We start from the raw sequence: 25,529 nt of genomic DNA, 5'->3' as shown, positions 1-25,529 counted from the left end.
TTGATCCATATCTAATTTTAGAAATAAACATATCCACAGTATGTACATTTCATATACCTAAACGAGATTTCTTTTCTTTCTCTTCCTTTCCTTTCCTTTTTCTTTTTTTCTTTTTCTTTTTCTTTTCTTTCTTTCTCTTTCTCTCTCTCTTTCTCTCTCTCTCTTTCTTTCTCTTTCTCTCTCTCTCTCTCTGTCTCTGTCTCTCTTTCTTTCTTTCTTTCTGTTTTGGGGTACATGTGCAGAACTTGGAGATTTGTTACAGAACATGGGGGTTTGACACAGTCTTGCTCAGTCACCAAGGCTGGAGTGCAATGGTGCAATCTTGGCTCACTGCAACCTCTGCCTCCCAGGTTCAAGCAATTCTCCTGCCTCAGCCTCCCAAGTAGCTGAGATTACAGGTATCTGCCACCACACCTGGCTAATACCTGTATTTTTAGTAGAGATGGTTTCGCCATGTTGGCCAGCGTGGTCTTGGACTCCTGAATTTCAGTGATCCGCCTGCCTTGGCCTCCCAAAGTGCTGGGATTACAGGCATGAGCCAACGTGCCTGGCCTAGATTTCTTTTTTTTTAAAGTCAGTTTTATTGAGGTATGGTTTATATGCAGTACAATTTGCCCTGTTTAGTTTTATAGCTCTATGAATTTTGACAATGTACATAAGTCATATACCAGTACCACAATCAAGATACAGAATGTTTCCATCGCCCTATAACAGTTCCTTGTCTTCCTTTGTAGTCAATCCCCTCCCCTCATTTCCAGCCCCTAGCACTGATAGGATTTCTGTGCCTTTTGTTTTGCCTTTTCCATTATGTCACATATAAATGGAATCATACAGAGTCATAGAGTCAGTCTTATTTTGTTCAGCCTAATGCTTTTAGGTTCATCCATGTTGTCACATATATCAGAAATTCAGACCTTTTTTTGTTGCTGAGTAGCGTTCCATTATATGGATATATTATACCATTCCATTACATGGATTTATCCATTCACCCATTGCTGGACATTATTTGAGTTTTCAATATTTGGTGAATGATAAAACTGCTATATATATTTGCATAGAAGTTTAAAAATAGACATGTATCTTCATTTCTCTTGGGTAAATGCCTAGGAAGGGGATTACTAGATCATGTGGTAAGTGTATGTTTATAGAAACCACTAAACTATCTTCCAGAGTGGCTAAACTTTTGCATTCCCACCAGCAATATATGAGAGTTGTAGTTGCTCCATGTTCTCATCAATACTTGGTATTATCGGTGGTTTTTGTTTTGTTTTGTTGTGGTATTGTCACATTAATTTGCATTTCCCTATATTGAGTATTGATGTTAAAATATTTTCATGTACTTTTTTGCCATCTGTGTCACTTCTTTAGTGACGTGTCTATTCAGATTTGACTATTGAAAAAACTGGGTTGTTTTCCTGTTTTTGAGTTGTGAAAGTGCTTTATGTAGTCTGGATAGCAGTATGTGGACTTATTTTAATCTTCATACTCTGTGTGGTAGATACTATTAGGCTAAATAATAGATAAATAAGTTATGATGCAGGATTGTTAAGTAACTGCCCAAGATTACATAGCTAATAGGTAGCAGAGCTGGGATTCAAACCCAAATAGATTGACTAGAACGTGTGTCAAACTGTTTGTCTTTTCTTTTTCTTTGATACTCTCATATGCAGAGATTGACTTATTGGGGCTGTGAATAGAACAAGGATCCAGTTCCTGTAGGTGATAGAATAATGCTAATAGGGACACTCCTGGGCAAAGGGATAATATCTTGTAATGGCAGCTCTGGAGTCATCTCCTTAGGAACAGCTAAGATATTTGTTTCTGTTGGAGAGGTATATAATTATTTTTCCTTTAATTCTCTTCACATTACTGGTGGCCAGAGTGCTTCTTTTAAATTATATTTGGAATATTTGCCATTATTAAGTAATGGGGTGCTTTATATAAATGGATTTTCTCAATAGCAGAAGCTTATCCTTTTAGGTATCTGTTCTTCATAAAACATCTCACACACTTGATGTTACCCACTTTGGCTTTCGAAGGCCTGTCTTACACTAATGCTGACTTGGAGACACTTAGTGTATGGTAATATACTTAGGGAATATTACAACTTATTGACCTTATATAATGGCTTCATATGGAATACTTTTAAAGTTATATTTATTTTTAGTTTTATAAGGTGGGTTTTTTTTTATGTCATTATCAGCTCTTTCACTTTTTCTGACATCCTTTTATAATACTGTTCCCCTCTTTTACCTGTTACAATTTTTATTTCTAATTAGCCAAAAGAAGATAATCACATTGTTAGGTTTACATTAATATTATCTAAAATAAATTTCAGATATGGAAAATTACTTGGGGGGAACTTTCCAGTGAACAAGTGAATCTCCCGTGACTGCTCAGTGGACCTTGTTTCTTGGTGCATGGGCTCTGAATAGTCATTTTGTGTAAGTGAGCTAAAGTAAGCTAAATATGACATTTGACGGGAGAAAACATGATCTATATTTCTTTTTAACAAATTTTTAATTAACAGTTTGTAAAACCATGGAGATTATTTTTCAGTAAAAAGATAAACCAAGCAACGTTCAGTGTAAGAAATAAATAGGCACTTAATAGGCAGAAAGTCGGTTCACAATCGTTGCAGTTTTGCAGCATTTTGTAAAGTTCCTAAGTTAGTGACAGCTTGTGCTCTCATCTATGCCTCTGGTAAGCCAGAATAAACTCCCAACTCATTAACTAAAGGGAGCAAACCTTGCTAAATCCTATTTACTTTTTGTAAGATACCAGGACGAAGGCTGTCTATTGAGCTGCATTTATCATTTCAAGCGCTTTGGAAGTACTTAGTGCTTTCAAGCCATTTTGATTAATTTAAGCTCTTAGAATAAATTAATAAGTATATTCACCCAGAGGCCAGGATAAGTAAGTGTAGTAATATTTCAGTGCTTTGGGCACTTTGTCAGATGTATTCTGACTTGGAAGGCAGAGCTTCGCTGGCCACAGTTGTCCCCTTAGGCTGGCCTTGCCACAAGTGCAGCGGAGCTGTAGCAGGGTGCCTGGCACAAGAGGCTTGAAATACACATAGAACGTTTTGCTTGAAAGGTAAATCAAACTGTGGCTATCATTTGGAAGTAGCAGAGTTATGAACTATGATCGTACCGATAATTTTTAAAAAGGGTTTTATCGAGCTTGCAGTTTATTTAAAATCATTTTGCTTTGTTGGACTCTAAATTACTTTCTAACATTGGGGTATGGGTTTTTAAAAAGTCTGTAAACCAGTTTAATTCACACTTATTTTTCCACTGAACTTTGAATTTTCTAGTGGATTTTATCTGTTTAGTGAACTTATAGATCTGCATGTGCCTTTGTAGTTTGCTAGCCTTTCCAGACTACGCAGCAATATAGCTCTTTCATAAAAGGGTTAATGAGTAGCCAGATTATACTCACCAGTCCATTGTTACATTAGGAGCCACCGAGTTTGCTATCTCCCTTCCATCCCCTTTCACACTTTATTCATTTCATAGTTTTATTTGGTACAGTAAAGTAACTTTTAAAAATTGAGATTTTTATATTTTAAAACAATATATAGTTTTTAATTTTGCTCTCTTGTAGATTCTTACTCTCTTTTATTGTTAGTTTTAAATTATGGCAATTAATATGAGCTCAGTAATGGTCTAATCAAGGTAGATCTTGCACCTTGCCTCTTCTTCCCCACTTTCCTATACCGTTTTTACCTGCAGATTTGCATGTTTGACCTAGCAGAATAATTGGGTCCACAGCAACATGGGCGTGCCTCCCTTAGAAACACTTGGTTTCATGTATGACTCATAAGCTGAAGCACAGACACCACTTCCCCAATCTACAGGAGCCATTTTAACAGCTAAAACTTGTCGGATTGCTTTTTATTTTCAAGCCCAAAAGACGATAGAGAAAGAATACTTGAAGGTAACTTGTTACGATTTTGTATGTTTGCTTCTGGCTGTTTCTTGAGCTGATAAACAGGGTGGTTCTTACCTGTGGAAGAACATGGCTGAATGTGTTCTTTAACTCTGATAAAATGTGTGTGGTCAGTCACATGCCTGATTGAACTTAATTGCTAGGAGGAAACAAAGCACTGAAATTCTGGAAGGTTTTAGATCTTCTTGTTAAAGCATTTTATATGTCTTTGTGATTTTTTTTTCTATGTAATTTAAGAATAAAAGAGGTTTTTTGTTTGTTTGTTTGTTTGTGTTTAAGTACCACAAAGCAAACTAAGGTCAAATTTTAATTTAAAGAATCTAATTGTATTTTTTGGGGTAGTTGAAGTTATAATTAAGTAAACCGTATTATTCCTGTGTGATATGGATGTTAACAATCCAGGGGCAGTGGCTTTGTTTTGGCATTTTAGCTAAGGGTGAAGTTTTGGGACAACTCAGTCATAAGGTGTTGCTCATTGACTGTTACGGTTTTTTTTTTTTTTCCTCCCTCTCTGTTTTTAAAGTTAATGAAATTTTATTACACATTTCATTTTGGAAACCCAATAGAAGTTTAAGTAAAGTGAATGATTATTTAGATAATAAGTAAAAATGAATATTAGATTATTTAGATAACAAGTAAAAGTGAATATTAAATAAAGAGGAAGAAAGACGAGCATGATTCATTTACTATTAGGAAAAAAATGAAGTTTTGTAATTCACACTGGAAACTTGTTCTAAGTAACAACCTTAGAGGTAAAGCTGTCTTCTGAGGAAACGTGGTTATTTCAATTTTGTGTAAAAAGAAAAAGTGATGAGTATTGGCCTTCCTTCTGTATCACTGTACTTAAAATTTGCTTGCTTTGAATAAAAAACCTTCTGTAAATGAAAAGATTGCTCAGTCTTTTCCTGAAGTACTTGTCATTGTAGTTACGAGATTTTGGCTGGTAAGTATACATCCTGCTGTGCCTTAAAGTCCTAGGTGCTCTGTAAGGCTGAGTGCAGTAGTATTTTATTTCTGAAACATATTTATGAAGATAAAAATTGGAATATGCAGTGATTCCAAAAAATAGAGTTTTTGGATATAAAACTTGCCAAATCATTTCTTGTTGACCAAAATGATACTTAGCTAGTTCTTTGAGAATTTGCTATGCACTTTCTAAGTGCTTGAAGGCCTGTCAGATTACAGGGAAGACAGAAAGGCAATCAGTTATTATTTCTTACTCTTTTGTAAGGATTGTTGATATTAACATCTCAATTTTGCGGTCTTACAAGAAAGACACAGCGGACATTTTACCAATTCATCTGAGCCATTTGCTATCATCTTTGTTTGTATATTGCTGGTTTAGTCAGCCTTTGAGTAAGCAAAAGCTGTATTTACCTCTAGTCTGGTCTGTGTGAAAAATCTAATGAAGACTTTTCTATTTTTTTTTTAAATTTTTTTTTAAGGTGGTGATCCATAAGAGAAAAATCAAGAGGCACACAAATAAGCGGCATAATTAAGATCTTATTTATTAAAGAAAAGTAGAGGAAATTGGTTTCTTAAATTTAAGAAGCTGGTACAGTTTAAGTAAAATAGATATTGTTTATATATTTTCTTATGTGATAAGGACTGAAGTGGAGCTTCAAGGAGAAGGGAGAAGGGGGAAAAAAAAGAGAACCAAGAAAAGACCAGAAAAATTTATTCAGTAGTTCCCTCTCCATGTTTTTCCTTCCATAAGATTGAATGTAAGTTTGAACTGAGCCATCAGAATGAAATTTAGAATTACTGATTTATAGAACTTCAGTGCTGTAAGTGACCGAAGATTGTCCAACTGCCTCACTTTTGTAGATGAAGAAACAGTGGCCCACAGAGGTCCTGTGATTTGCTGGAGGTCATGCAGTGCCTCATGGCTTCCCAGTCTGGAACTGCTCGTGCCAGTGCACAACAAGTGATGCTTTGTTTGAAATGCTCTGTGTTTCCTTAAGAGTAAATAAAACCTTAATTAAGATGTTTGGTGATAATCTTGGTGATAAGTTGCAACCAAATGGATCAACCAGTGATTTTGAAAATGTAGTTAGTTTTCTTTTTCATCAGAAAGATGATGCATTCATTTTATTTCTACAACAACTTTTTGTTTTTCACCGTTAGAATTTTTTTGTTCATGACATTGCTTATTTTAAGATGGCTTTAGACGGAAATATAAAGAGTTGAGAATTTAATTTGAGCTTCTAGATACAAAGACAGTTTTATTTCTGCTTTAGTTTTACCTCATTTTTTTTTTTTTTTTTGAGACGGAGTTTCACTCTTGTTGCCCCGGCTGGAGTGCAATGGCACAATCTCGGCTCATCGCAACTTCTGCCTCCCAGGTGCAAGCAATTCTCCTGCCTCAGCCTCCCAAGTAGCTGGGATTACGGGCATGCGCCACCACGCCCGGCCACTTTTGTATTTTTAGTAGAGACAGGGTTCCTCCGTTTTGGTTAGGCTGGTCCTGAACTCCCGACCTTGGGTGATCCACTCGCCTCGGCCTCCCAAAGTGCTATGATTACAGGCACAAGCCACCGTGCCCGTCCTTACCTCATATTCTTTTAGGAGGGCAAATATTGTTTAATGTGATACCTTGTTGTACTAAAGTATGTGTATTTGTAAAACTCTGTGTGTGAATTTACAAAATCCAGAGGTGTCTAAGCTTTCACATTACACTTATCTTAAATTTGACCTTATTATAAGGTAGTTAATCTCATTTTATCTTTGTTACATCTTCTCCTCCTCCTTTGAAATAAGAGAATTGTTTGGTATCTACAAAATCTTTTGTCTGTTAACTTTTTGGTATGTTTTATTGGGGTGGTTGGACAATCTCTAGGTTTGAAATTTGGATTTTTAATAGTTTATGCATAACTGCTGAATCTCCTAAATGTCTGAGTGCCCTCAATTCAGTGTGAAATCGTCCACAGTGTGGCCATCATTGTTCTAAACAACAAAAAGCACAAAAGGCTAGGAACATGGACTTTATCCTCATAAACTTAAATTCTTGTTGGGAAAACAGGGCTTGTTAACAAGTGAAGTAAAGAATGGGACCAACCACTGACTAGGTAAATTCAGGTTCAGATTGCCTAGAGATAAAAGATGACTGAAAGAATACTCAGGAGAGTTTATCTTGAAGGAATGATGAATGTTGAAGGTTGAATAGCATTTACTATGTTAAGAAGAGCGTCTTCAGTAAAAATAAGAATATATGCTGTTTGAGAGGAGAGAGGTTTTATTCTGTTTTTTCTGCCTTTTTCAACCTTTCACAAAGTACCAAGCACATATGAGTAGAGAGGTATTATTTGCTGTAATAAACCTTTGGCTACTCTTTTTTGCCATCTTATGTGACAAATTCAGTTGGCCATCTTGCTGAAGTTAAAGATGGCACATCTTTAAAAAGCACTTGGCCCTCAGCTTAATCTCTGACTGGTGTCTGCGTGTTGTAGGTAATACTATCTGATAGTATTACCTTTAAAGCTGTAATTGTCAACCTTTGGTGTAACAAAGAATCACCCAGCTTTAACTCAGAAATTCTGATTCATTAGGCCTAGGATTTGCTTAAACAATCAGCATTTTTTCCTGTGTACCCTAAATGATTATGATGTAGGTGCTTATATGCCACACTTTCAGAAAGAGAGTTTACAGGTTTAAGGCTATGAAGAGGAATTAGCTGTTTTGCATTTAAATATGTGAGGTTTTAGGCAGCAATGCTGTTTTGAAGCCCATAGCCTCTAGTAAGGAAGGAAAGCAACTAGGGTACTTTTTTATCAGTGTTGGAACCCATTTAGGCTCCTTTCCCATCCCAGTTTTCCCTTTCTCTAGTCCATTTTTTTGTTGTGCTATATGTTGTTCAGCCATGCGGCTATCCCTCTTTCCTTTTCTCTGATCCACCCCCGCAGCCTACTGCCATATTGACCATAATAAATAAAGTAATCTTTGTTTTTTAATGAAATTAACCTATTTTTTATTTCTCAGTGAACTCTTTCAGCGTTAGTTGTTTTGGTTCCAGTTGTTGCTTCTTGGTTTCCCTCTCCATCCTCTTATTCCTGGGGCTTTAGGAAAAACACCCCCTTACTGATTTAGGGTGGCATTTACAGCTTTTTGAAAGCTCTGCTCTCTTGGGAAATACATTATTATTATTTGTAATATTTTTCTTTTCTTTCTTTTTTTTTTATGGGGGGCAGGGGCGACTTGAAGACCAGTGTGATAGTATGTACTTGTTTGAGTCTGGGAGGAAGTAACTTTTTTTAACCCTGTAATGCTTGGATATGAGTTTTGAAGCTTCTTCAGATATTTAACTGCATCTTTGATTGCATATTTGTAGGTCTGCCTAACATTCCATCTCACCTAATGGGACATTGTTCGGTATTCACTGACTTGTATAAATGAGAAGAAAAGTCCCCTCAGTTGAATTGTTTGAAGATAATCATTGCTTTCACAAATTAACCAGCATGTTTTGCTCCTTTACTTAAGAGCTGCTTCATATAAATGGTTGAAATTAAGTTAGTAATATTATTGAGTCAACTCCAATGATTAGGACGGTTTCCAACTATCTGAACAATTTTTCTTCCATTAGTATGGAGAACCTACAAGAGAGTTTTTTGTGTCTTGTCAAATGAGCTGTATACTATAATAAAAGTGGCTGTTGAGCAATACTACACATGTCTTTTCTGGTCATGGTTCTAAGCACCTTAAGTTATTATATGAGAAAAATAACTCATTGTGTGCTATTTGCTTTGTTGACAGAGAGGGAGAAATTATGCAGATAAGCTTCAGATGTACAAATTTCTATGCAGAAACGTTTTGATTCCTTCTCTTCCAGGTATTAACATCATCCTCATTGTCAGAGCCCTCTTGCCTTCCATAGTTTGTATGAAGATTGGTTTAACAATTTTTATATTAAAAGCTATCAAAAGTGATATATGCACACCATTCAAAATTTAATTCATAGGTCTATAATGAAAAGGAGCCTCCCTCCTCTACCCCTTCTCACTCTCAGTCCTGCTGTCCAAAGGTAACCACTGAGAGAAGTTGTTTTTATTTTTTAAGTTTGTGTTTTCATGTGATTTGTCCTCTTCCTGTGTTCTACTCTGTATATTAGAAGCTCTTCAAAGTAGCAGGCACCAGTGTGACTTTACATGCTGCAGTATCTACATGATAGATGCCCAGTCATATAGTGATCATTATGTCTGTGCTGTTACATAGTGCAATTTTAAAAATCTAAATATAATTAAATAAAATTAGTTTCTGGGTTTAGAAAACAATCCTATAAATAGTAAAGCTATAAAATTTTATAATAAAACTATTAAAATGAAGTGATTTAACAATTTATATACATCTTATTTTTTATAACAAAATACTAAATGAGAGTTTAGTATTGTAATGGGGCAATTCATTATTTTTTCTTTAAAAATGAAATGCACAAGTAGGAGAATATATAAAAGATATAGAGTTTAAATAAAATTGTAAAGTGTTACAACATGGGTAAACATTTTGTAATGTTATTTAAAGTTTTGCCTCATATTTATAAGTATTTTCAGAAACAACCCGTGTTAAGAAATATAGAGTATGTCTATTACCCTAGAAGGCCCTCACTCCTATTCGTGTTTGTTTCCTTTAAAAAATAACTACTATCCTGACTTTTGTGATAATCTTTTCTTTATAGTTTTACCTCTTTGAACTTTATACACCTGAGTCACACCATATATTCTGTAGTGACTTTGCTTCTTTCATTCAGCTTTGTGACTTATCTTACTTTTCATTGCAATATAGTATTCCATTGTTTGTCTATACCAGAATGTATTTATTCTTTCTTGTTGATGGCATTAGATTATTTTCAGCTTGGGAACACTTGTACATGGTTCTCTGGAACATAAATGTAGAAGTTCTCTAGAGCAGTATCTTCACATTGAGGGATGTGAAGGCTTTGCAGAGTATAGATAGTTTAATGTGATTTAGAGATCTTCATTATCTTTCCTAGGATCAGATACCTGCCAATGATGACTTCTAACCCATTCAGAATCTTTCTATGGTGTATTGCCCTGGGGTGTAAAATCCACCAGGACCCTAAACAGATGGGCAGTTGATGCATTACAGAGTAAGCTGTAGACAACAATATATTTGACCCCTAAAACAGTTCAGTATGCTTGTCATTTCTTAACTAGAATTAAATTATTTCAAACATAATTTTGAATAAAAAAAATTTTAATAAATACTTGTTCCCAATTACGCATATAAAAGCAATCCTACTATATTGATATACATGTAGTAAAGTTATACAAATACATAATAGGGAAGATATCAATTTTAGAATAGTTGATGAGTGGGCACTGTAGCTTATGCCTGTAATTTGAGCACTTTGGAAAGCCTAAGTGGGAGGATCACTTGAGGCCAGGAATTCGAGACCAACCTGGGCAACATAGCAAGACCCTGTCTCTACAAGTAGAAAAAAAAAATTTTTTTTTAATTAGCCAGGTGTGGTGTCACACTTCTATAGCTCCAGCTACTTTGAGAAGCTGAGGCAGGAGGATTGCTTGGGCCCAGGAGTTAATGCTGCAGTGAAATGTGATTGTACCACTGCGCTTCAGCCTGGGTGACAAAACACGAACCTGTCTCTTAAAACAGAGAGAAGAAAATAAAATCAAACTTAGAATAGTCCAAGAAGGGATGAAATGAGATTGGAGAGGGATATTAGAGGAGGCTTTAACTGTCGATGACCTTTTTTTCTTAAAAACAAAACAAAAAAAAGCCCAAAAAACCAGAAACAAGCTATGGTAAAATATAAAGCTAGGTGGTAGATAGATGAATCCTCTTTGGTTTAACTGTTTCATAATACTCTTTTTTTTTTCTTTTTTCTTTTTTTTTTTTGAGATGGAGTCTTGCTCTGTCGCCCAGGCTGGAGAGCAGTGGCACAATCTCAGCTCACTGCAACCTCTGGCTGCTGGGTTCAAGTGATTCTCCTGCCTCAGCCTCCCAAGTAGCTGAGATTACAGGTGCCCACCACGGCACCCAGCTAATTTATCTTTTTTTTTTTTTTTTAAGTAGGGACGAGGTTTTGCCAGGCTGGTCTTGAATTCCTGACCTCAAGTGATCCACCTACCTTGCTCTGCCCAGTGCTGGGATTACAGGTGTGAGCTGCTGCGCCTGGCCTCATAATACATTTTTATCTGTAAGCTGTAGTTTATTTTTGCCTCACATTGTAAGTATCTTGAGGAATAATATTTAATTTGACTGGTAGTAAAAGTTGACTTAAAACAAAGTGGCAAATAAACTTTGCATCAGAGCCAGGGGCACTGAGATGCACCTGTAGTCCCAGCTACTTGGGAACTTGAGGTTGAAGGAATGCATGACCCCGGGAGTTTGAGACCTGGGCAACATAGTGAGACCCTCGTCTCTCAAAAAAATGAAAACTCTGCATCACTTAAAAATGGGGTCAGGCACGGTGGCTCAATCAAGTCTGTAATCCCAGCGCTTTGGGAGGCCAAGGCAGCTGGATCACTTGGGCCCAGGAGTTTGAAACCAGCTTGCAAAACATGATGAAACCCTGTCTCTACTAAAAATACAAAAATAAGCCGGGCATAGTGGTGCATGACTATAGTCCCAGCCACTTGGGGAACTGAGGTGGGAGGATCACTTGAACCCAGGAGGTCAAGGCTTCAGTAAGGCATGTTCGTGCCACTATACTCCAACCTGGGCAACAAAGTAAGACCCTGTCTCAAAAAAAAAAAGTTAACTGCCTATTTCAGTGAAAGGGATTGGGTAGATTCAGATGTAAGTGTTATAAGACTGTGTGTCTGTCGCAAATAACTAAGAAGATCTAGGCATACTTCTAGATGGATAAATAGTAATTTCCAGTTGAGATCCATTAACAAATTGGAGCTTTAGTTACCTAGAAGTAATTTAGTTAGGTTTCATCTTCAGAATTATCCCACATTCAAATATTTTTCAAAAACACATTTCAAAACAAAAACGTTCATAAAATAATTAGTATAGTATTAACATCCATGAATGTTTAAGTAGCTAGTAGATTGTTGCATCTAACCAGATTTACTGGCATATTCAGTGTTTCATCTTGCTTCCTGATCAGTGTTTCATGTAGCTTCCTTAGAATTCTTACTGTAATGATAGCAATTCCTGAATCTTTAGTGGTTTTTGTTGTTACCGTTACAAACTCCTGGGCTCAATCGATCCTCTTACCTTGGCCTCCCAAAATGTTGGGATTACAGGCATGAGCCACCATGCTTGGCCCAAAGCATGTATGTTTAACACCATTATTTTTAATCAAGGAAAAATTCCCAGAGTTTTTTTTCAATATGCTATTCTGAGAAAAGACTCCTTTAAAGGGGCATATAATAAATAATAATATCCTTTAAGTAAAAAACATATATTGATAAATATGACCTAGGAAAACAAAAGCTCTTTGTGGTCCTCAATAAATTTTAAGAACATAAAGGGATCTTGACACCAAAAAGTTTGAGAACTGCTGCACTATTGCAACTAGTAATTTAAATATCATTCTTAGAGTTTTACATTATTAAATTGAAGTTAAACAAACACAAGCTTTCTAAACCAAACAACTAGAGTAAAAACATTAATTTGAAGTTTTTTTTTTCCCAATGAGAAAAATCATAGACTGTCACCTTTACCATTTATTTACTTGTGTCTCCTAGCCCTTTCCACAAAGAATAACCAATTCTTTAAAATTGGGAAGTATATTAAATTATTACCTTTAAAATTAAAATGTATTAAACTTTGTAGCAAAGGAATGCAAATTAAAGTCAAATAACCCCCCTGTGTTTTTATCCATCATATTGACAATAGTTTAAGTATTGTGGGTCGTTGCAAATGACATTAAATGTCCATGCAGGTGTTCTGTTGCTAACAGTATAAACTGAAAAAATCTTCTGCAGGACAGTTGGCATTATGATGTCAAATGCTTGGAAAGTCTATGTTTCTTTTGATAGAATTTAGTTCTTGGTAGAAAATTTAAGGATGGGACCAAAGATTCAGTTATAAGGATATTTGAATCATATCCTGTGATTGTGTAGCAGTTCTCAAACCTTACACTTTTTTTTCCCCCAAGCTTCATGCTCTTTGTATCATCTTTATACTATTAAAATTGAGGCTCCCAAAGAGCTTTGGTTCATGTGGGTTACATTTACCAATATTAACCAGTGTTAGAAATTAAAACAGAAACTTGAAAAATATTAATGTATTTATTTACAAATAATACGCCCATTACATGTTAACATAATTATTGTTATGAAGGACAAGTTTGAGCCAGGTACAGTGACCCAAGCCCAGCTACTTGAGAACCTGAGGCAGGAGGATTGTTTGAGCCCAGGAGTTCAAGTCCAACCTGGGCAACATAGCAGGACCCTGCTTTTTTTGAAAAAACACAGTGCAAAAAAAGACAAATATGTTTTCCAAAACAAAAGCTGTACCGAGAAGGGTGTAAATCTTTTATCTTTGACTTCACAGAAGACAGCTATATTCTCATATCTGCTTTTGCATGAAATCTGTTAGAATATGTTGCTTTAGTTGAAGAATATGAAGAAAATTCGGCCTCACACAGATGTCTAGTTGCAAAAAGTAGATGTATTTTAATGTCCACTTCAGATAATTGTGGATATTCTTTGATACTACACCAAAGCTCATCAACAAATGCTAGTTTTTTAAAGGTTAGAACAATGAGATTCTGAAAACCTATGAATGAACTTTTTGTCCCCTGTAACATTAACATCCATGGGTCTGTCTTGTACTTTGAATGGATTGATTTTTTTTTTAACCTAAGCAAGATTTTGTAACATCATGCATGAGTCATTTGTGTATTGCAAATGTTGACATAGTATCAGAATCACACCAGTCTCATTGGAAAAGCCTTTTAAATGCATTGAGAAGCCAACAGAGTCAAAGCAGTAGATACAAGTTTTCTAAAATTCTGATTTTCAATTGAAAGCTTGCATTTTATAATTGGTGACAATTGCTGTTGTTTTCCTTGACGTGATGGGCATGCTTTATTCAGTTTTGGAAAAATTTCTGCCAGATATCCAATTCTGAATAATAATTACTTCTTTTAAGTAAAAATTACATTCATGAAAGCAGCAGCTAGTTTTAAGCTCACACATCGAAGAATAATAGCGTAAATGCTTTTTCTCAAGACAACAATGCTATTTCTGTTTATGCCAGAAGTAGTACTTTATTTGTACCTCCCATTTTATCACTCAGAATATTAAAAACATGTATTTAATGGTTGAGATTCAAGAAAATAGTTGTTACTCTTCTTCAAAGACATTCTTAAGTGAAGTCACCTTTTTAAAATGTGAGTGCCCAGTGGTAAGGAGTAGACTCGTGGCTTGAGGGTGCAGCCTTGGTCAGGGCAGAGACACTTGCAGTTTCATCCTCTTTTGCTTTTGCATCATCAGGGCAAGTGTCAACACAGTGGAAAAGCCGAATAATACCTTGCCATTATTATGAAAAGAGTTGTGATCTCAGGAGCCCCCTGAAAGGGTCTCTGGATCCTTTGTGGGTCTGAGGATTACATTTTGTGAATCACTGTTAATAGAGCAACATTAGAAATAATACAAATGTCTAAAAATTAGGGGTGGATTAAATAAATGTTATATGGCAGAAATATAATTTTATTAAAGTTTATGTTAAATATAAGGTTATAACACAATATTTTTCTGTTTTTGGCACCTCTCTAATGAGGAAATCAGCATTCTTCAAAGAAAATAAAGGCGTTGGTTCTGAGCCTCAGTGCTTCCATTTAGTTGATGCCTTTGTGATTAAGAAAAGGGAAGTTGAAAGGCAGAAGGTGGCAGTTACTGTCTTCTCCAGTAGGCTAAGGGATGTTTGTACAGCAATTTTATTTTTACAGTAAAAGGAATTGGCAGTGGTATCAATCATTTCTAGATACTTTATAATAATAATAATATGTGGAATGTGCCTTCAAATGAAATTCCTCCAGTAGACTCAATTTCTCTTTAGGCATTTTCTGATTTACATTTTCCCGTTGTGTTCTTAATTGAGAGAGCTTTCAGTTGCTGCATATTATTTAGCTTCAGACTGAATTAAAGAAATGAGTTATAAGCAGGTTAGAAGGCTACTGTTGAGTCCCTTGGGCTTCCTGCTAAGACCTCCACACAGGGCGTTCCTGAGGTGTATTATCTGTGCTCTGCAGCAGGGAGGAACCCTTTTTGTGAGCGGCATCATTGAAGATTGGCTGCTTTGTGCATTTGAGGTATTTCTCTTTGTTATAATGGAAGCCTAATAATAATCATGACTTGTCTTGAGTAAGGTTTAATATTTTCCTAAGTACCAAGTTCTAGGGAGGGTTTGATGTTTAAAATTCCTTTCCAAATAGCCATTGTGTTTATTCAAAATTGTATGTCTTAGATAAACTTGTTAAAGTGTGCTGGAAGAATATATACAGCATGCTGTGTATATAAAGTTTTAAAATATACTATACAAAATGTATGTACTAAATTATAAGGAAAAATAAGATGTTAGATTTAAGTTTGAATAATTCATTGGAATTAATGTTACATGTGTTTTAGTTTGAAGGGCAACTTAAAAAGTTTGTATTTAGACATATGGTATATTGTGTAAATTATTTTATTCAAAATGTTTTCGTTGCAAACTGAACATCGTGCCTGATCCTTTTGATCTGTAGATCAGAGAAAAACTTGCGTATTGTTATAGGATAATTTACAACCTTTTAGTCTTAAGAATAAACTGAAAGGAAGATGTAATGCTTATCTGCCCTTGGTAGAACAGAACAGTTACACATGGTTAACTGTGTTTGATTGTTGGGTAGGTGATGGACACTAGGTTCTCCGCAGCTGCTCTGAGACTCCCCCACTCCCTCCTCGTCCCACCCGCTGCCCCCCCCCCCCAACCCTTAGGGTTATTTCACTAAGCATCAGAGCCAGAGGATAGGGGAGGGGAGCTAATGTGTAAGGAAATGGATGTTCTTCTTCCTTCATTTTTCCTTCATGGTTCATGGAGCACTTACTCCTTATTCCCTAGATACTGGGGACAATTTAGCTAATACATTTACCAGTGAGAGCAGAGATATACTAAAGATGTGCTAGGAAGGCACTAATAACTCTTAGACTCCTATAAAGAATGAGCTAGATCCTTCTGGTTGAAAAATACTGGGTAAAAATGAAATTGTTTTTCAAAGCCACTCATTTAAGAAATGTTACTTCAGGAGTCTACTACCATGCTTACAGGTGATTATTAGGTATACGTTAAGTTCTGTTTAGGGAAGAGAGGTCACAGGAAGCTCAAGATGGACTTCTGTGCAGTAAAATATGAAGAGTGGTTTTGGACATTGACCTAGAATGGAATAGCACTAAACCCTGGTGAAATTGTAATTGTGGCAACTTATGCTTATTATAGCATAAGTAAATATTGACCAGTATGAATGGATAAGATAGCTGCATTTTGCCCAAGTTTATGATACAGAATATGAATCATGTGAGTAATAAATTGAATTCATTTTTAAGGATTATTAATTTGGGAGGCAGCTTGGCATGATGAAAAATGCGCACCCCTTAGTTATAATTAACTGGAAGTTTGGTTAACATGACTTGAAGCAGGCAGGATTCACCTATGGAGAACAGAGTTCTAGTTGGTTGTATATAGTTGAATATATATGAATAAATAACATGAGCCAAGTTTGGGATATACAGGAAGTGAGAAGGGAGTAGAGATAGTTTGGTTGGGGGTTACAAATTGTAATCCAGGAGAGTGCTGATAAGAAGCCATGGTAAAAATGACCGAAGATGAAAGATGCAAGTTATCAGTCCTGCTTTGTTGATAGTCAGTTGCTTAAAGGTTTTTTTGTTTCTTTGTGGTAGTTTTTTTTTTTTTTTGATAGGTATAGCAGGGGTTGTGGGGGGTCATATATCAAGGTGGTCAAGTGTTACTCGTGTAAACAGTTGGGTAAAATAGTTTAAGGGCCTGTTCTGTTGTTTAGACACTTGGTTTTTTACTCAGTCATTGTGGTTTTCAAATCTTAATTTGTGTGGTGTTTGCTCCTAAGAATACTTCTTCAGAAGACTATAAATGAGTCTTTGCATGCATATTGAGTCTTAGATCCCAAGACCAAAATACTTTTTTATTGGCTCTGTTTGTATAAACACTCTTCACCATTTATATGTTTCTGCTACTGTACTTTGATATATTTTCACACAAACTATTGGACTATTTATAAAACAAGACATAAAGATGTAACAGAGAAGGCAGGAAATACTTGACATTTGTGTGCCATATCTTACTCTCTGCTTCCTGTCAGTTAAACCACGATGAGAGGAACAGAGACACAGATGTACAATTGCTGCTTTAATTTGCCACTGGGGAGACCAGTTAAGCATAAAGCTAGTTTCATTAAACTTCTGTCACTTGTTGATTCGAAGGACATTGTAGGCTTCTTTGGTACTATATGGATTGTATGCATCATGTGGTGGTAATTAGATGTTTACTACAGCACCTAGTAGGAACATATATCTTTTACATATTTAAAAGGTATTTACTTTTGTGACATTTTTTAGGCAATAAAAAATTGGCATTTGAATTCATATATATGGCATAAATTCACTGTGAAATGTTAGGCTAATATTTTGATCTTGAAATTTTAGTATCTAATTATTAACTTTTATGTATTAGTGTATCAGGATTCTGTAAAACTTTCAAAGCATTTTGTAGCTTACAAAGTAAATTCTTACTTGGTACAACTTCAAGATGAAAAATGAAATGGAAAGTTATAGAGGTTGACTTATCTAAGAAAATACAGTTAGTAAATGGCATTCAACTACAACTTGAATGCAGGTGGTCTGATGCTAGATCCGGTATCCCTAATGTTAGGGAAAAGGTTTGTTTTCATTAAATTACTATTCTACCTATTTCTCAGTGATTTTAACTTTTAGGGTCACCTTTGCTTATTTTTCCTAGAATATCCCCTACCCCCTTTCCTCTCATGTTCTCTCCTTGGGAAAAATAGATGTTACTTATTTCTAAAGAAATAGCCCACATGTCACTTATGAAGTTTTTTCAGGTTCTCACAGGTATTTACCCCTCTCTATTCTATCATCTTTTGGTTGACTTGTTTATTTACATTGTTTTGTAGTTATCTGTTTACATTTTTTCTTTTTAGATGTTGAACCACTTTGGGACAAGGATCATATCTTATTTGTCTTTATTTTTGTATACCCAGTAAATAGCATATAGTAGATTTCATAAATACTTGTTGGGGGAATAAGTATGTACCTGATATTTATTTTCTTTTTTCTAGAATTATAAGCTGGTTAAATAACTATAATGTGGATCTTTTCTACAAGTTGCCTTTATGGTTTATTTCTAAGATAATTTTACTTTAAAAGTTATTTCCTACTTGAGCTCCACCCACCCCCAGTTCGTTTTTGCTGTTTATGGAAATGAGATATCCTAGTGAAATTATTAGTGTTTTCATCCTAGTTAAAAGTGGAGATAACATATTGGTCCATTAAAAAATGTAGCTGAAGAGCTTAATTATTTTAGATTGCTAAGCATAAAAAATCTCTTACTTTTGGCTTTAATCTGGAAAAAATGTCTAGCCCTTCATTGTGGTCCTGATATCTCCACTGAATAAATGGGAATAATAATTCTCTTTATTACTTTTTGCCTTTCCCTGTATTATTTTCTGTTGTCACCAAGTTTTTTGTGCCTCAGTGATTGGAGGGTTATAAATTGCAGTTGTCTTGTCAACAGAGCAATAAATTTCGCAAATAGAACTTTAGCTTAGATCTGGCCATTCTAGGAATGTCTTATAAAGTTTATATATTAACAGTTTTTCTAGCCGAAAATTGATAGAAGTTACTATATCTTTTTAAACAATAAATCTAAATGATCAAAGTCAGATTTAAGGATTTAACTTTTAAAGATTGAAGGAAAAATTATGAAGCTATATGAGTTTAATTTTTAAGGAGTTTTAGAAGAACCAAATAGTTATTTTGTTTATTAAAACTTAGGTAGACATGTGGAAAATAGTTTATAGGGTTTTTGAGTGTCCTTTTAATGTGAGACCTCCCTTTTTTATGCTGTTTGTTGGGGGATGTTGATGAATTTCTGAGTTTGAATCAGAAAAATACATGTTATGTATGTCCCTTTGAGGATAGTCAGTGAAGCTTGGCTTACCACCAGTTGGTTCTGGGAAGCGCATGCATGCATCATGTGAAACTCTATAGAATGCTAAAACAAACATATGAAAACACTAATCTTTTACTGTCTCAATGAAGAATTTTAGTAAGTAAAAATTAATAAAATAAAATGTCCTTTGATCTTGACCTAGCTTGACTTTTTAACACACACTGTACTTTTAAATTGTGTTTATTAATAACACATAGAAAAATTTATTATGTCTTTTGTTTTCAAGTAGCTTATAATCTTTAGAGAGAGGACATAGTAAATAATTACTGAATTACATGAGAGAATGAATTTTGCCCACTTCTGCTATAGCATACATATTACTGTGATTTGCATTTGCTTAGTTGATAAATTGTGATCATCTGTAGGGAAAGTCTTCTTTGCTACCTGTTGCTTTCCTACCCTTTTCCCTTACCCACAAGTGCCTGGCAGATAGGTCCCTAAAGAGTGCTTGTCCAAAAGAATATAGACAACACTGATTAATTGATTGATTGATTGATTCGAGATGGGACTTGCCTTTTTTTGTTCTTTTTAGATAAGGTCTTGCTCTGTGGAGTGTAGTGGCGGCATCATGGCTCTCACCTCAGCCTCCAAAGTAGCTGGGACCACCAGCTCATGCCACCATGCCCATCTAATTTTTAATTTGTGTAGAGATGGGTTCTTGCCTTGTTGCTCAGGCTGGTCTTGAACTCCTGGCCTCAGATGATCTACCCACCTTGGCCTCCCAAAGTGCTGGGATTACAGGCATGAGCCGCTGCACCTGGGCCTGACATGATTTCTGCAGGCCATCTACTATTAATATATAGGAAAAGACAATATAGAAAGAATTATTTCTTCTTCTCCAAGGTATTTCTATTTATAAAGGGGATGTTTTTTTAAAATCCCAGTACACTTTTGTTTGTCACATTTCAGTTGGCTCAAAGTCAAATTAAATCAAATGAAGGCTTTGAGGTTGCCCCTAAGTAAATCAGCTTTACCTGGAACAGTCTCCTTTCGGATTTATCCGTACCTGTTTCCTCCCCAGATTTTCCCTTTCCCTCACCTTATATACTCGCAGATTGTCTCTGAAAGGTAAAAAACTTCTTCCCACAACTCTTATTCCCCGACTTAGTGTAGGAGACGTCACATTTTCTGTGTCCAGTTGTCAGGGGTTGGATTGTAACTAGGAGTTAGATATTGAACAAGAGAGACAGAAGTTTCTATTAATGGGTTTTGAGATAACAGCCTATATTGCCTGACAATCCCCCTTTTTTTTTTCTTTTCTTTGAAACAAGGTCTTGCTGTTTTGCCCCGGCTGGAGTAAGTGGCTGTCTATAGGTGTGATCACAGTGCACGGCGAACTTGAACTGTTGGGCTGGAGTGGTCTTCCTGCTTCAGCCTCCTGCTATGGGAGCATGCCACTGCACCTGGCTTCACATTTTTAAAGCAGAATATTTTGAGGGGAACAGAATGTTGTGATTAAGATCACTTGATGCTAAGTCCTATAAGGGCAGAAATTTTGGTTGGTTTGTTCACTGCTGTATTCCCAGCACTTAGAACAGGGTCTCGCACATTGTATGTCTGTTCTTATGCCAATCATGCTATTTTGGTTATAATAGCTTTATAGTATATTTTGAAGACTTGTAGTTTGGTACTTCCAGCTTTGTTATTTGCTATTTGAGATCTTTTGTGGAACCACAAAAATCTTGGCATCTCAAAGTGCCGGCATCTGGATTACAGGCACGAGCCACCATGCCCAGCCTCCATATAAATTATAATAATAAAAAAAAATGTTGGCCAGACACAGTGGCTCACGCCTGTAATCCCAGCACTTTGGCAGGCCGAGGTGGGTGGATCACGAGGTCACGAGTTTAAGACCAGCCTGGCCAACATGGTGAAACCCCATCTCTACTAAAAATACAAAAATTAGCCTGGCGTGGTGGTAGGCACCCGTAATCCCAGCTATTTGGGAGGCTGAGGCAGGAGAATCACTTGAACCCAGGAGGTGGAGGTTGCAGTGAGCCAAGACTGCGCCATTGCACTCTAGCCTGGACGACAGAGTGAGACTCTGTCTCAGGAAAAAAAGAAAAAAGAAAGTATTTTTCCTATTTCTGTGAAGAATGTCATTGGTATGTTGATACAGATTGCACGGATTGCATTGAATCTGTAGATTTCTTTGAGTTATATCTAATTATTTATTTTATGATTTATTATTATCATCTCTTTCCTACTCTCCTTGAGGACATGTCAGATTTTTGTATCTATGCAGAGATTTCAGTAGTTATTAGAGATGTTTAAGGATTAAATAAAAAGCAGTATACTGTATATGCTTTACTTTGGAAACCACAAAGAACTTACTAGACATTAGGTATTGCTAGCAAATAATATAAATAAACCTTATTGTGATACTGTACAATTCCTGGATGTGTCTTTATAGTAAAGTATTTTTTTTTTAATCTGGTAAGTGCCCATTACATCTACTGAGACAACTTTGAATTCTTGAACTTCCCAAGAGTACAACAAAGCTGTAAAGCAGAAAACACCTCTAATAAAGACTCAGGTTCGGCCTGGCGTGGTGGTTCACGCCTGTAATCCCAGCACTTTGGGAGGCCAAGGCAAGCGGATCAGTTAAGGTCAGGAGTTCAAGACCAGCCTGGCCAATGTGGCGAAACTCTGTCTCTACTTAAAATACAAAAATTAGCCGGGCGTGGTGGCATGCCTGTAGTGCCAGCTACTCCAGAGGCTGAGGCAGCAGGAGAATTGCTGTAGATAGTGATACTGTGCTTTAGCCTGGCAAACAGAGTGAGACTCTATCTCAAAAAAAAAAAAAAAAAGCCAGGTTCAATGCAGCCTCATTTGGTCAACTAATTATTTTTACAGAAGCATCTTCTGAATGTCACCTTGTAAGAAAATGAAGATTTTGTGAATGCTGGTGATAGCAGTCTCTATTTCGGTGACGAAGAAAGGTGGATCTGTTATTTATGTCACATCTTTCTTCATTGAATAACTAAGTCAGCATCATCTATTCAAAATACTTAATACTGACAAGATACAGTCATCCAAAGATGCAACAGTTCATATATTTCAAAGTTATACTGGTGTTCAAGTGAATGATGGGTAGTTTTGATGTTCAATTGAATAATAAGAAAGATTATGTGGTAAGTAGTTGTACGTTTTTGAAAATCTTATTTTCCTATTTCTCCCCTCTTCCAATTCTTAGGTGAAGAACAAAAACATAGAGTAAATTAAGTGATTTAAAGAGTTTTGCCACACCCTGAGCAGAATAAAAACCACGGTTGAGAATCTCTATTTTAAGTAATTAATGAAGAATTTAAGGAGGGCAGTATACACATTGGTGATGGGAAGTTTTCAATGTAGCAGTCAAGCTGTGGAATGTCTGTTTAAACGGTCCTCATCGTTTTTGGATGGTGGTTGCCACATCCCACTTACATGACTTGCATTGGGCTTTGTAGTCATAGACCATCGTCTGCTGTTGCAGCCCAGTTTGATAACCTCCAGGAACTTTTTTACTTCTTCTCAAATCATGCCTAAATTTTACTGCCTGACTTTCTATTTCCCATTGTGAACTCTTAGCTCTTATCAGGCTGTTAACTAGCTCTAAACTTTGGTCATTTTTGAGTCTCTGCGTTCTTTTATGTCGGCATTCACATATGCATGCACGCACACATACGATGTATTTTACTATCTTTTCCTTTCCCCTTTAGTCTCTCCAACTCCTGCCTTCCTTCTGAGGTTCAGTTTAGTTCCCACATTATCTGTGAAGTGTTTTCTTTACCTGTTTGACCATCTCCTCTTCTAAAATACTGCAATACTGACCAGCTTTATTAGCACTTAATACAACCTTGTGGCATTTAGTTGCTTTTCTTGGTCTTGTTTTCTGCACTAGATAGTAAGTTTCATGGGAACAAGGGCCATGCATTATCTTTATATATTTTCCACAGTGCTGAGCCTAGGGGAAATTGAATAAATACTTAACAGCATTTTACCACAAACTCCATCAATAATAGCACAGGTGCCTCTAAAATTAGATATTTGGGATCTTTTGATTAGTTCTGGATGCATCACATAAGCATAACTAAACTATTCCTTTTTGTTTGTTTGTTTTTGAGACAGCGTCTTGCTCTGTCGCCCAGGCTGAAGTGCCTCAGCTTTCCGAGTACCTGGGACTACATGTGTGCGCCACCATGCACGGCTCATTTTTGTATTTTTTATAGGATTTCACCATGTTGGCCAGGCTGGTCTTGAACTCCTGGCCTCAAGTGATCTGCCTGCCTTGGCCTCCATAAAACAGTTTCTTTTTAAAGAAAACCGAATGCCAGGGTATTTGATGCACTTTAGTTAACAGTAACCGTAATGGATTCAACTGATTTAAAAATTGATTGAGAAATTTTATTATGAATGGTGAAGGTCTAAATCTTTATTCTGTATATGTTTTACTTACTAATTGTATTTAAAGTTTGCTTCTATCTAAGATTTGTACAACAGTTAAATATAAAGTTAATGTATAATTTGTAAATACCAAATACAGGCATACATCAGTTAATGACTGGGATACATTCTGAGAAATGAATCATTAGGTGATTTCGTCCTTTTGCGAAAAATCACAGAATGTACCTACACAAACCAAGATGGTATAGCCTACTGCACACCTAGGCTATATGGTATAGCCTGTTGCTCCTAAGGTACAAACCTGTATAGTATGTTACTGTACTGAATAATATAGGTAATTTTAACACAATGGCAAGTATTTGTGTATTTAAACAAACATAGAAAAGGTACAGTAAAAACACGGTATTGTCATCTTACGGGACTACTGTTGTTTATCTGCTCCATTGTTCACCAGAATGTTATATGGCAAATGACTGTATATATCTTACAGTACTAAGCCCATGGCCTTCCATATTTTCATTTCTCATCTTGTGGTTTTGCTGCTTCTTTTGTTTTGTTTTTTTGAGACAGGGTCTCTCTGTCTTCCCTGCTGGAGTACAGTGATGCTATCTCATCTCACTGCAACCTCCACCTCCTGGGCTGAAGTGATCCTCCCGCCTCAACCTCACGAGTAAGCTGAGACTGCAGGCTCACACCACCACACCCAGCTAATTTTTGTATTTTTGTAGAGATGAGGTTTCACCTTTTTGCCCAGGCTGATCTCAAACTCCTGGGCTCAAGTGATCTGACCACCTTGGCCTCCCAAAGTGCTGGGATTATGTGCATGAGCCACTGCCCCCGGCCTGCTTCTTGTTTTTTGGGTTCATTTGAGTTTAGAAACTTAGCTGATTGCCAGACAGTTGCAAAGATGATTGTAGGAAGAATCTCATTTTAAAGATCCTGACATGAAACATCAGAACTCTTTTGATGATATCCAAGCTGATTTAAAATCGTTTTATGTAATTTAAAGAAGAAAAGAGGATATTGGGCGTGGTGGCTCTGTAATCCCAGCTTGCTGGGAGGCCAAGGAATGAAGGCTTGCTGAGCCTAAGGTTGAGATTTCAACTAAAGAGACTATGTAAGACCCCATCTCTTAAAATAAAGAAAAAGATATTTAGATGCGGTGGCTCACACCTGTAATTCCAGCACTTTGGGAGGCCGAGGCAGGTGGATTATAAGGTCAGGAGTTCGAGACCAACCTGGCCAATATGGTGAAGCGTCATCTCTACTAAAAATACAAGAAATTAGCCCCTGCCTGGTGGCTGGTGCCTGTAGTCCCAGTTATTAGGGAGGCAGAGGCAGAATCACGCGAACCTGGTGGAGGTTGCAGTGGGCGAGATTGTGCCACTGCACTCAGCCTGGGCAACAGAGTGAACTCGTCCAAGAAAAAAAAGGTGAAATAATAAATGAAAGAAGAAAGAATTGGAAGGCTGTGAAAACAGATCATTCAGGGTTTTTTTTCACACACACATGGGGAGCAGGAAGTTTTGTGCACAAGGAATCTTAAAGTCTCAAATGTGTTGGTAACTTGGGAAAAGATGGAAATGTTTATTTCCCTGGAGATTACGTCCTTAAACATGGTTGCACTGTGACTTGAAAGAGGATCCTAAAATGTCACAGGAACAAAAGGTTGTGATTGTCAGAGAATAGTTGGAAAGGTCTGGATTCAGTGGCAGTGAGTACAGACAGAAAGCCTGGAAAGAGGTTGTATATATTGGGTTCTTGGTGGGATTAAGGCAGGGCTGACTTCGACTTCTTTAATAGTGGGATGGGGAAGTGGGGGAACTATAAAATGCAGAAATGCTGGAATGTTGTTTTTGAGATGATAGTGAAGAGTATTAAAATTGTGTTGGAGGCCGGGCGCGGTGGCTCAAGCCTGTAATCCCAGCACTTTGGGAGGCGAGGCAGATTGGATCGCGAGGTCAGGAGATCCGAGACCATCCTGGCTAGCCAGGGTG

The 25,529-nt window shown here is 36.5% G+C and overlaps 1 protein-coding gene across 3 annotated transcripts in view; it reads left to right on the top strand.

Moving 5' to 3' along the window:
• The window catches only part of ELF1 (E74 like ETS transcription factor 1), a 113,978-nt gene that overhangs the window by 26,104 nt on the left and 62,345 nt on the right, over positions 1-25,529 (top strand). Inside the window, exon 1 of one of the 3 annotated variants that reach the window (XM_009191823.4) lies at positions 3,656-3,939. The exons of 1 other annotated variant lie outside the window; for it this stretch is intronic. The gene's annotated coding sequence lies outside the window, so the exon portion shown is untranslated. Of the gene's footprint in view, positions 1-3,655; positions 3,940-13,380; positions 15,197-25,529 lie in introns of those variants that run through there. One more of the 3 variants, XM_009191826.4, reaches the window with a different exon arrangement.

The sequence above is a fragment of the Papio anubis genome, chromosome 15, assembly GCF_008728515.1.
Source record: "Papio anubis isolate 15944 chromosome 15, Panubis1.0, whole genome shotgun sequence".
In the NCBI taxonomy this organism is placed as follows: Eukaryota; Metazoa; Chordata; class Mammalia; order Primates; family Cercopithecidae; genus Papio; species Papio anubis.
Note: the sequence above shows the minus strand (reverse complement) of the source record. Positions and strands in the feature narration are given on the sequence as shown.